Raw genomic sequence first — 13,214 nt, 5'->3', positions numbered from 1 at the left:
GAAGGAAAACTCAAATATTTCCCACCAAAATAAGCAATAGAAAAGTGGAAGACTGTACCCTGTCAAAGGCGGAAAACTCGCAAGACCTGGAAAAACAAGGCAGTTCCATCTAGTTCCAGCTCTCACAGGTTTCACTGTATGTTTGACGTATTTCAATCCACTTTTTGATATAATCCTAACTGATGTTTACATTTTTCCATCCTTGGCCAGTTGGAGTCTCTTCAGGTTGGCTCCTAAAGTTCCTTTTGACATGATTCTAGTAGTCTTTTATAATTTCCTTGCTTTCTTATATAACAAGATGTTTCAGGTTCATCTTGTACATATCCTGTCCCAGACCTGTAACCACTGATTTCTCCAAGGGGCCCTGATTTCTCCAAGGGGCCCTGGTTTCTTTTGGTTGGAAATTGTATTTCAAGAGCACTTTCTAATTGCTAATGGTGCAGGTTGATACTAGATTAGTGTCTCTTTCTAGGTTTTTTTAGTGGACAGATTTAGAAAGCTATGCTTTTTTAAAGATAAAAATACCTCATAAATTTATACAGATATTTTCCATTTAAATGTATGGCTACTGGATTTTACTTAACTCTTCTATCTAAAATCTTTATCTCCTTTCTTCTACAGTAAGAATCATGGTTCTAAGTGACACCATAAATGATAGAATTTTAGAATATCATATAATTATTCAGCTGCTTTATCCAGTATTGTATACACAACTGTCTGAGAGAAAAAAAAAAACAAACTACAACAACCAATAATATCCTTCATGGAAATAATTTAATTGCTCTCCCCATTTTTTTAAACAATTGTACTGTCACTAAACTGTCAGGGTACATAGCAATTACATATTATACTCTCTCCCTTACAAACCACTAGTCCTTATGTTGATATCTAAGGCTCATTCTCTAGTAGACTTTGTGGGAACAAATTTTCCTGAGTTGTTGCATGTAGATAATAGTTGGTTTGCAGCCTTTTTACTTGAAAGTCAATTTGGCTGAATATAAATTCCTTGGCTTACATTTTCTTTCTTTGAGTATCTTAAATATGTTACATATATGTGATAAAGCATTGCTGTTGAAAAGCCTGGTGACAACTTGACTTTCTGTTAGGACTTTGTCTTTTTGCCTGGATTCCTACAGCTTCTTTTTTTCCCCTTTTTTCTTTAAAATCCAGTAATTTTATTATAATGTCTCAGTGTTGCTCATTCCAGGTTATTTTTCTCAGGTATACAGTGGCCCCTTAGCATGTACTTTCACATCCTGAAAATTTTGCTGTAAAAAATTATATATAAGCTCTAGTGTTTAATTCTTTGGAGCCTTCTCTTATATTATAATGGATCTTTTTTTCTTCTGTATGTGTTATTTTCTACTAAATTTTTATTTTGTTTTCTTTTTGATTTTTAATATTTTATTTCTTTAAAACTTCTGTTTATCTTATGACATTATCTGCTGTGTATTTAATCTGATTTAGACTTCATTTCTGAAATGATTTTTTCATTTACTTCTAATGTTTTAACTCATTTCTGAGTTTTTCTAATTCTTCTTTGTATCTTTCATATTATTTTTTCTTGTTTTGAAATAGATTATAGCTTTCATCTGTTTTGTAGGCATATCTCTCTGGCATGCTTTCATTGTAATGATGTTATTCTGCTCCTTCAAACACAGTCCTTTTCTGTTAGTCATTTTGATACAAAATCAGTTTCCCTGAACTTGCGTCAAGAAGTGGTTCAGGATAGTTTTTTTAGAGTTATGGTTCTAAAGCTCTTTCTTAAGTCATTTTTCTTGAGATCTCGTATCTTTTTTCTCCCTACTGTTTTTCGGGAACCACCTTTCCTTTTGTATCCACTGTCCTTATACTGAATGTCTTTTTGACCTGACTCTAGTACTCTTTGATAATTCTATTCCTATCAGCATCTCCACAGTGTGGGTCTCTGTCCTAGAAGGGGACTTAGGCTGATTAATTTTTAAAGTTCATAGTAGCCCTTAAGACTTCACGAGGAATTCAAATTACCATGAATCATCTCCAAATGGAAGTATGTAAAACCCTATCTAGTTTCAGCTGTTGTTCTTACATTGGCCAGCTTTCCTGTGAGTGCCTGTTATTTTATCCTCCCGTACTCAGTTCTGTTAGATACGTCATTGCTTTCTCCCACACAGATGCCAATACCAATTGATATCGCAGCTCTTAGAGATTTGTCCTCACTTGCTCAATATTTGGGATTCACAGGGATTCCTCATTACTTAGATTTGTGGTAGATGTTGTCCAAGGGTTTTTAAATTATTTTATTTTGCTACTCTTCTAATAACTATCCAGGGAGCTTGGGGAAGATTTAAAAACAATGTTACTTCCACCATCTTCCCAGTTCACAGCAGTCTTGTGATTTTTCTCTAAAAATAAAAAATAAAGGCCAGTTGTTAAAGGCACTGGATATCTTCTCAAGTCCAAAAGTAGAGCTAAAAACAGCGAAAATCCCTTCTAGCAGAGGCAAATCCAAGGAACATTTGTCATGTTTGTACATAGCGCTAGACACATTACAGTCAACAGCAGTATCATCTTCAAACATAGATCATTAAAATATTAAGGCTTACGTTGTAATTTTAAAAAAACAAGTCCATGAGTAGAATTTGGAACTTTTAAAGCATTTAAGCCTTAAATCCTCATAGATAATTAAACGCTAAGGAATTAATAATAATTTCCTTACCTCTGTAACAAATGGAAGAATGGAAGAATTTATCTGTGTTGCAAATGTTTGCTTCTGCTAATTCTGATGATATCTAACCATCAGAAATTATAGCCATTAAAAAAACCCAAACCAAACCTACTACTGTCGAGTCAATTCTGACTCACAGTGACCCTACAGGACAGAGTAGAACTGCCCCATAGGGTTTCCAAGGCTGTAAATCTTTATGGAAGCAGACTGCCTCATCTTTCTCCTGCAGAGTGGCTGGTGGGTTTGAACTGCCAACCTCTCGGATAGCAGCCTAGCCCTTTAACCGCTGCACCACCAGGGCTCACTTACAGCCATAGTATCCCCATTAGTTGTCCCTATACCTTCCCAGGAAAGAGTCCTGAGCCTTTTTTTAAAAAACCACTTTCTTTTAACTTTTCTTTCTTCTTCTTTTAAAAAAACTGTTAGTGTTGTCCAAGATAGTACTAGCAAAAACCAAAACCACACCTGTTGCTGTCGAATTGATTCCGACTCATAGAAACCCCGTAGGACATAGTAGAACTGCCCTATAGGGTTTCCAAGGAGTGGTTGGTGGATTCGAACTGCCACCCTTTTGGTTAGCAGCCGAGCTCTTAACCACTGTACCACCAGGGCTTCAGTAGAAGAAAAGGTACTATAGAGAATCGCTACTGAGATTTATTGAATATTTTAAATACAACTAAGAGAAACTTCTTTAACAGTTCTATTATTTTGGTATGAAAAGTTTTACTCCAAGAGAGGCTGTTTGAAATACAACTACATATATGGGATTGTTTGATTTTTTGATTAATGGTTAAGCTGTCCCTCTGATTTAAAAGCTCACATTTATAAATCTGATTTAATGATAATATAAATTCCATAAGTGTCCTCATTTGGGACCTAAATAAGCACAAATAATTTGTGGCTTCTCAGTAAAAACTTTGTATATTTACACATTTTTAGAAACTGAAGGATATTTTGTGATGTTAATCATCATAAAATTAAGACAAATGAATCATTTTATAATAAAGAAAATACAGTAGTTTAGGGTTATCTGCAGAGATAAAATAGGCAGAGTAGCCTGTTTTTAGTTTAAATGTCTATAAATGCTAAATTATAATTAACACATATGAATTCATCTATTTTATAAAGTTTAGATAGGTGTCATGAAATTAAAGCTGTATGAAATATTTGGTTACTTAACATTTATGTATAAAACAAATATTATAAAATATTATTATGCTTAAGATCATGATGTTAGCCTTTATTTTACAGATTTTAAACCAAGGAGCAAAGTGATGTAGAGTCATATAACAAGAAAATCCGTAACAGAAGTGAAATTTAAACTTTCAGTCACTAAGATTCCCAGTATGATTCATTACTCAATGTTATGTTATTATAAATATCATCTATATTCTAATATCAAATAAAAATAAGTTACATATATTACTTCCTCCTTTTTCATTCAAACAAATTATTCACACCTAATTTAGGTAATTATAACACAATGTTAGAGTTTTATAGTTATTCTAAATAATAGTTATAAGATAGTTTAAAGTCATATAAATAGAGACTTTTTATTAGTCTCTACTAGTATTATTGACTAGACAGTATGATTTGGGGAGGGAGAGGCCAACTTAATTTTTGTTGACTATTGGAAAGAGCAATTGAACTAGATGATCTTTATGTTTCCTTTCTATCTTGAGTTATTTCGTTTTTGTTTCTAGAAGTTATCATCTTTGTGACTAGCATAATTAGAAACCATTACTAAACATTGGATTGGTAGACTAGTCCCAACCAAGTTAATGTTTCAAATTAGGGCATCAATTAATTACATGTATTGCTTACTTTAGGGTCAAAACCCAGTTAGAAAATGTGACTTCTGACCTCTTGTGACATGTTTGGCATTGAAATTTCTGAGTTCACCTGGAGTTCTTCCTGTCGCTACAGACATACATAAGCCCAAACTGTAAGTCCTCTTCATGTGTAGGTTGACTTTGAAGTTACAACTAGGTACACATTATTTCTTTATTTACTTATTAGAATTTAACTTTATGAAACTCAGGATTTTCAGGAGCTGTTAATATTTAAGTTATAGTTTGATATTTGTCTTCTGTCAATTCCCATTCCCTTATTAGCTTTATTGAAGAGGAGGAAAATGGCCATTGCCTGAGTTATATACCTCTTTGGAAATCAGTTTTAAAAATTACTAAGATTATACTGTATATGTAATCCCAAGGATTTTTCACAGAATTACTAACTGTATTCCCATTTCAGTCTCTATTTATTCTGTCCTACATATTTTATTATGATAGCACATTGGCAGGTATACTTTACCACTATTATGATTTTACTTTATTTTATTTTACATAATAACTGCCTTATAGGAGAATTAGCTGATTCTAAATAATGGCAGTGCACAGTGATTTTTTTTTCCAGTATGCCAGATTCTTGTGGCACTCATCTTGCCTTGGATTGTTGTCTAGCTGTTTTCATGTTTGGCATTTCTCTGCAGTTCTGTGAAGGAAACATATAGACAAGGCACATAAAAGTATAAATAACCATTAAAGAATGAAACAGTAGTGCCAAATAATATGAAAGGTATCATAAGACAGAAATGATTCAGTACCATATAAGTAGACTATATTAATTAATAAATTATACTATCAGCCCTCATTGGCTGGGGAGAGTCACTTTGAGAGCATCAGGAAAGCCTTTGAGGTGGATATGGAATTGGTAGTGCTTTGAAAGTTGGGTGGGATTTAGTTAAGCAGAGAGACGAATAAAAGCCTCGTAATGAGGGGTGGGGCAAGTTCATGGCAAGTCCAGGAAAAAGAACATAGGGTATCTGGATCAAGTAGAGGGACTGTGTAGGGTTTTAAGAGAAAGGAAGATAGGGTCAGACTATGGAGGGCCTTTAATGCCAGAATTGAGATTTTTATCCTATAGCTAGAGGAGAATAGTGAATGTTTTTTAGATGTGGAAATGGTAGAAGTTAAATATACTTACCTTTTTTTTTTTTTTTTCCATCTCAAGCTAGATTGGTCTTCTTAAATATTTCTTGAGTCTCTACTCTTCCCTATCCCTACCTGGGTTCTAGCTCTTGTCATTTCCTGCCTATGCTATGGCAGCAGTCTCCTTCAGCCCCTGGTCTTACTCACTGTGTTTTCTTCACAGTGTTGGTGTCAGAGTAACAATTACTACACTTTTTCTCACAGTACATTTACAGGTTGGTTTCCCCACTAGATTGTAAGCTGAATTGTATCTCTAGTACTATCTGGGACATATTAGTCATTCAATAAGTACTTGTTGAAATAAATATATAAATTTCTCTTAAAGATCTTATCTTGTGCTTCATATTTTCAAGTATACTGCTAGCTACACAGTAGATTTTTGTTTTTGTCTTTTTAATGAATGACTCAATGATTATAGCCATTCTGGTAGTATAAAACAAAAAATCAATAGAGGCAGTCAGTGCTGCTTTATTAAATTATATATTCCTCTTTCCATTTTTTAACTTCAAGCCATATATTAGTTTATGCCCTTTCAAACTGCTCTGGCCGCTGTTTTTGCTTTCTCATCTTATGTTGTTGTTAGGTGCCGCTGAATTGATTCCAACTCATAGCGACCTTATAGGAGAGAGTAGAACTGCCCCATAGAGTTTCCAAGAAGCAGCTGGTGGATCTGAACTGCTGACCTTTTGGTTAGCAGCCAAACTCTTAACCACTGTGCCACCAGGGCTCCAGCTCTCATCTTATAGTCTAATGGATTAATGGGTGGGAGGTCCTTTATTAATAGATTGAAACAAAAAAAGAAAACATTCTTCTTTTTAGTATAAAATGAGGGCCTTTCTAGTTTAATCTAGGATAATGTATATAGTTATTGTCATTGAATTAAAAAAAAAAAAATTACAACTAAGAAGATCCAGAAAGAGTTCCTTAAAATGATGAAGGAAACTGTAATAGGATGCAGATATGGATTGTTTAATCAAGAATAATTAAAAATCATAGAAGATATAATTTAAAAAAACTAAACCCGTTGCTGTCAAGTCTATTCCAACTCAAAGCGACCCTATAGGACAGAGTAGAACTGCCTCCGTAGGGTTTCCAAGGCTGTAATCTTTATGGAAAAAGACTGCCACATCTATCTCCCGTGGAGCAACTGGTGGGTTCAAACTGCTAACCTTTCAGTTATGAGGCAAGTGCTTTAACCACGGTGCCACCAGGGCTCCTAGAAGATACAGTGCTATGAAATTTTAAAGAATAAAAAAAGCATAAAATTAGAGTTTGTTCATCTAATTCTAGTACCCTATAACTAGGAACTATTTCTTGTAGTTGGACAAAGTTAGGTGAATTTGGAAAAAGCAAAAGGAAATTAATTTGGATCATTTTATTGTATAACCTTATTTATTCTTCACTTACATATTGATTAATTCTGTATCTATTTGTATATATATTTGTAGTCTAGAGCTCCAGACAAGTATTTCTAATACCTCCGCTTGAATGTCTGAGAATATCCCAAATTCACTGTATCCCAAACTGGATATAATATTTTCTTCCCCAAACGCATGCCTTTTCCTGTCTCCCTAACTTGGTTAATAGTATTAGCATCTATCAAGTGATTTAGCTTACAATGTTTGTTCCCATTTTATTTCCTTCACGCAAGTATCCTACTAGTCAGCATATTCTTTCTCACTGAAACCTGAATGTCTCATGAATCTTCTTCCCTTCTTGTTCCAGGCTCCGCTGCTTCATTCTGTATTCTCTGTGCTGACCCTGCTTCAAGCCGCACAACTCTCACTTAGACTATGTCCTTACGTGTAATGAGTTTTAGTTTTTTTTTTTTGGCTGTGAATCTTTGCCATTCCAACCCTAGCCTCACATCTTATTAGTTATTTTTCTGAATTTTAAGTCTGATTTTGTTCTTTCTTTTGATTCCTCATTGTAAAGTCCAAATGCCTGAGTTAGGCATTCGTGCAAAGCCCTTCATAATTAGGTCCTAATTTTTCTTTCTTCACTTCATATCTAGCCTCTCCCCCACCCCCATGTTCCATTTGACTATTCTCAATTCCTTGACCCTCTATGGATTCTTTATTTTGTATTTATTTTTTTCATTAATGGAGAAAATCATACCCATTCTTTTTTTTTTTTGATCTTTTATTTATTTATTTATGTTATTGTACTTCAGGTGAAGGCTTACAGAACAAATAGTTTCTCATGAAACAGTAGTACACATATTGTTTTATGACATTGGTTGACCACCCCACAACATGTCAACCCTCTAACTTCTCAACCTTTTTTTTTTTTTGGTGAAAATACACATAGCCAAAGATATACCATTTCAAAAATTTCTACATGCACAGTTCAGTGATATTGACTACGCTCTTCCAATTGTGCTGTTATTCTCACTTAAGATGAAGGCTTACAGAACAAAATAGTTTCTCATTTAACATTTACTACACATGTTGCCCTATGAAAATGGTTAACAATCTCACAACACATCAATAATATCCTTACTCAACCCTGGGTTCCCTATCACCAGCTTCCTTGTCCCCCTTCTGCCTTCTGGCCCTTGTCACTGGACTACCGTACCTCGTTAGTCTCATTTGGTTTTACGGGGCTGTCCACTCCCAGGCTGAACGGTGAACCTCAAAGGTAACTTCACCACTGAGCTAAAAGGGTGACTGGGGGCCATACTCTCGGGGTTTCTCCAGTCTCCTTTAGGCCAGTAAATCTGGTCTTTTTTTTGTGTGAGTTAGAATTATGTTCTGCATCCCTCTCCAGCTCTGTCCAGAACCCTCTGTTGTGATCCTGGTCAGAGCAGTCAGTGGTGGTAGCCGAGCACCATCTAGCTGTACTGGACTCAGTCCGGTGGAGGCCTTGGTAGCTGTGGACAATTAGTCCTTTGGACTAATCTTTTCCTTGTATCCTGTTCTCTTCATTCTCCCTTGCTCCCGAAGGGATGAGACCAGTGGAGTATCTTAGATGGCTGCTCACAGGCTTTTAAGACCCCAGACACTACTCACCAAGGTAGAATGTAGAGCAATGTCTTTATAAGCTGTGTCATGCCAATTGAGCTAGATGTTCCCCGAGACCATGCATACCCATTCTTTTAAGATCCAACTAAAATGTCATCTCCTTTGAAAGCTTGATACATTTCCTCACTATAACCAATTTGTCTCCCTTCTTTTTGCTCCTGTAGATTTGTTTTCATCATTTATTACATCTTTTTATGATCCTTAAGAAACATTTCTGCTTCCTTTGCTAATTGTGAGCACCTTAAGTGTAGGGAAGATACCTTCCCTGGTTTGGGATCTTAGTGTGAAGCACAATAGCTGGGAACAAGCACTAAAAAAAAGGTTCCTTAATAATAATAAATATCAGATGTGTTTTATTATTTGAAGAGGGCTTTCGAGGAGGATTATAATAACTGGTAATGTCATGAGTCATTATTATGTGGCAAAGCACTGTGCTTTATATGATTTATCTCATTTAATTTTCACAAGAACCCTATGAGGTATATTGTCATTATCCACATTTCACAGATGAAGATAATGAAGCTTAGGGATGGTGAAATAAATGCCTAAAGTCACACAGCTTGTCAGTGGCAGAAGTGAAGTTTGAATATAGGTCTATCTGATATCAGAGTCCAGGCTCTTAACCATTAAATGTTTCCTTTTGATATTTAATGAATTTATATTAGTATCTTTGCAAACTTTGAGGTTTTTAGTACATTGTCATCTAGATGGTATGGTAGTTATTGCTGGATGCTGTCAATTCCGAGTCATAGTGACCCCATGTGACAGAGTAGAGCTGCCCCCATGAGGTTTTCTTGGCTGTAATCTTTACAGAAGCAGATCGCCAGGTCTTTCTCAAGTGGAGCCACTGGGTGGGTTTGAACTGCCTCCATATTATCTCATTTAATCCTCACAACAACTCTATGAAATTAAAATTACCCCCATTTTATAGATGAATATTATCTGTCCCAGGTTAAGTGTTAGAATTAGGAAGAACCTACTTCTTCAGAATATATTCTAAAAATTTTAAATAAATTCATTGATGAGGAAGCCATAAGACTCTGCTCAGGTTTTGAAGTTTATTACTTTTTATTGAATGCAATTTTAAAATAAATTGTTTGTCGTATTCTCATCCATCTGTAAAGCACCTGGTAGCAGAACACTGTTTATTATTTTAAAAAAATATTTTGTTTTACTTCTTAAAGTAACATAACCCATATTACAGGATACTTAGAAAATAGAGCAGAAAATAACCATGTATAATTTCTCTACCCAAATTCAAGTAAGGTACTCTTGATTTATTTCTTTCCAATCATATTTTAGTCTCAATATAATTTAGCCTTTTTCCACATTGTATATAGTCAACATATGACCATAAATTATTTGTAACAGTTGCACAGTATACCATCTGGTGGAAGTGTGCCATCATATACTTTGGGAGGGAGGAGGGAGAATGAACAAGGCAAAAGAACATTTATTACAAATGAACATTATAAGGTTTATGTTATTTTATTTACCCTCAAAACAACCACATGGGGTTGATTTTATTAATTTTATTTTATAGATATGGAAATTGAGGTGCAGAGAGGGTAAGTAAGTTGTCCAAGGTCACAGACCTAGTAAGTTGTTGAGCTGGTATTTGAACCAAGAACTATGTGACTTCAAAGGCCTTGCTTTTTCCACTGTGCTTTCATGTTGCCTCCATTTATCATCTATTAAATTCTCTTAGCAACTTTAAGTCCTCCAATTACACAAAGATTCCAGTTACACATATAATGAGGTGAAGGCTTGGAGGGGTAAATAATAAATAGCAGGAAACATTTATTTAAAACTTGTTATGTAGTACTAGGCACTGGGTTAAGCACTTTATATTCATTACCTTATTCAGCTCTTACTACTATCCTGTGGGTGTATCATCTTCCTTTTTTATCACCATTCTGTCATTGTTATATTTTGGATAACTTGGATGTTTCCAATTTTCTCACTGTGTTCATTATCTTCTTGCATTATAGCCTTTTCCCATGCTTTGGATTATTTCCTTAGAATGGAAACTCAGATTATCTCCAGTTTCCTTCTACCTCAGATAATCACGCATTGCTCCAAAGCCTCACTAACTACAAGTAACAATGTTTCCTTTCTGATGGGTTTGAGGAATTCATTGTTGCAGATATCTAGGCACAGAATTTGGTGATTATAGCATACACATACACTAAATTTGACTAACCTACCAAGAAAGGCTACCTCACTATACATTTTCAGTAGCAGTGCATGATGCTTTTGTTTATATATCTGCACACACTTGAGGTTGTTCAGTTGCTCAATTTTTGTCACTTAGATGGATGTTTTAATTTGCATTTCTGTACTTAAGAGTTTAAGCAGCTCTTGGTGTTCTTAAAAGGCTTGGGGTTTTCCTTTTCTGTGATGCCTGTTTTTATCCTTTGTCCATTTTTCCATTGGGGTTTTTGTCTTTTTTGGGTGATTTGCAGAAGCTGTTGTTTATTCTGGGTTTCATGCTTTATAAAGATCTTTTCTCATTCTGTCATTTGTTTATTAACTTTTTCCATAGTTTTCTTTATCAAACAGAAATTTTTAATTTTTATGTGATCAAATTCCATGTCTTCGCTTGTTTTGTGCTTTTGACATTTTAACAGGTCCTTCTTAAGAAGGCCACAAGAATAGTCTCCTTTTTTGTATTATTAACTATAGTTTTACCTTTCATATTAGGTCTTTAGTCCATCTAGAGTTATCTTTTGCGTGTGTGTGTGTATGTGCGCGTGAGCACGCGCGCATGTGTGTGTGGTGGTAGGTAAGGATCTAGAATTTAAACTCTTAGAGTCAAAAACTTTTGGGAAGAAATTTTAGGGGCCCTTATAACATACCATATAGTTTAATTATATATTAGCAGTATCATTCTTTGACTGCTCTCCCTGACCCCCTGCAACCTGTTCCCACCACTGTGTAAGCTTTAGAGGGTAAGGATCTTTTTCTGTTTGGTGTATTGGTGTATCCCAAGCACCCAGAAATAATGACTGGCACATAATATTCACTGAACAGTATTCAGCAATATTTGCTGAATGTTGAATGAATGTAGGTTATTTTCCTATAGCCAGTTTGTCCTTCCAACAGAAAACTTTAAATCTTTATACTAGACTAGATGCTAAATCAGCTTTGCCACTTTTTTTTTTTTTTTTTTGAGGATGTCATTTCCCTTTCTTCATCTGTAAGGTAATACACCCTTATAACCACCATCTCAATCAAGATATAGAAAGTGTTCATCATCTCCGAAAGTTCTGTAGTACTGTTTTGTGGTCAGTCTACAGCCCCAGGCAATCAATGAACTGTTTTCTATCACAATGATTAGCTTTGCTTGTTCTAGAATTTCATATAACTGGAATCATACAATATGTTATCTTTTATGATTAGTTTTTCTTGGTCAGCTTGTTTTTGAGATTTATTTGCTAAATCTATTAGTAGTTCATTCCATTGTTGAGTAGTATTTTATTATATGAATATACCACTTTTTTTCTTTTTTAATCCATTCACTTGCTGAAGGATATTTGGGTTGTTTCTATTTTGGAGCTATTATGACAAAAGCTGGCATACATAAGTGTGTATTCATGTACAAATGTTTGTGTGAACATATGTTTATGTTTGAATAAATACCTAAGAATGGAATTGCTAGATCATATGATAAATCTATGTTTAACTTTATGAAAAATGGCAAGAACTGTTATCCAAAGTGATTGTATTATTTTACATTTCCACCAACAATATATGAGAGTTCCAATTTCTCCACATTGTCTCCAACACTTGGTATTTGTCAGTCTTTTTAATTTGGGCCATTCTAGTGGGTTTGTGGTAGCAACTCATTGTGGCTTAAATTTGCATTTCCCTGATGACTAATGGTATATACTAGTGAGCATCTTTTAATGTGCTTATTGGGCATTTGTATATCTTCTTTTATAAAGTGTCTGTTCAAATCCTTGCCCTTTTTTATTGAGTTTTTTTAATTATTAAAGAGTTGTAAGAGCTCTTCATATATTCTAGATACAACTTCTCTGACAGAAATATGAGTATTTTCCCAGTGTTTTCCTTGCCTTTTCATTTTCTTAATGGTATCTTCTTACAAGCAGTTTTTATTTTACTTTTGATCATGTCATCTGTGAATAAAGACTTTTACTTCTTCTTTCCACTCAATCTGCTTATTTCTTTTCCTTGTTTTATAGTACTGGCTAGCACATTCAATCTTTTATCATTACCATGACCTTTTCTTTCTGTTCCAAGTTTGCTGTTAGGTTTTATTTTTTTTTAATCATGAATGGCTGTAAAATTTTTCCAAGACTTTTTCTGTATATATAAAACCCATTGCCATCAAGTGGATTCTGACTCATAGCAACCATACAGGACAGAGTAGAACTGCCCCCATAGGGTTTCCAAGGAGCACTGGATGGATGTGAACTGCCGACCTTTTGGTTAGCAGCCAAACTCTTTAACTAGTATGTCACCAGAGTTTCC

General features: G+C 34.7%; 1 protein-coding gene across 10 annotated transcripts in view; it reads left to right on the top strand.

The window, feature by feature from the left end:
• ZMYND11 (zinc finger MYND-type containing 11) overlaps positions 1-13,214 on the top strand; it is a 160,685-nt gene that overhangs the window by 74,965 nt on the left and 72,506 nt on the right. For 2 of the 10 annotated variants that reach the window (XM_023740174.1, XM_023740176.1), the window contains exon 2: positions 4,537-4,652. The exons of the other annotated variants lie outside the window; for them this stretch is intronic. The gene's annotated coding sequence lies outside the window, so the exon portion shown is untranslated. The remainder of the gene's footprint in view (positions 1-4,536; positions 4,653-13,214) is intronic. 10 annotated transcript variants of the gene reach the window in all.

This window comes from Trichechus manatus, unplaced genomic scaffold, assembly GCF_000243295.1.
Source record: "Trichechus manatus latirostris isolate Lorelei unplaced genomic scaffold, TriManLat1.0 scaffold00149, whole genome shotgun sequence".
Taxonomy (NCBI): Eukaryota; Metazoa; Chordata; class Mammalia; order Sirenia; family Trichechidae; genus Trichechus; species Trichechus manatus.
The sequence above is the reverse complement of the archived record's forward strand: the minus strand, read 5'-3'. Positions and strand labels throughout refer to the sequence as shown.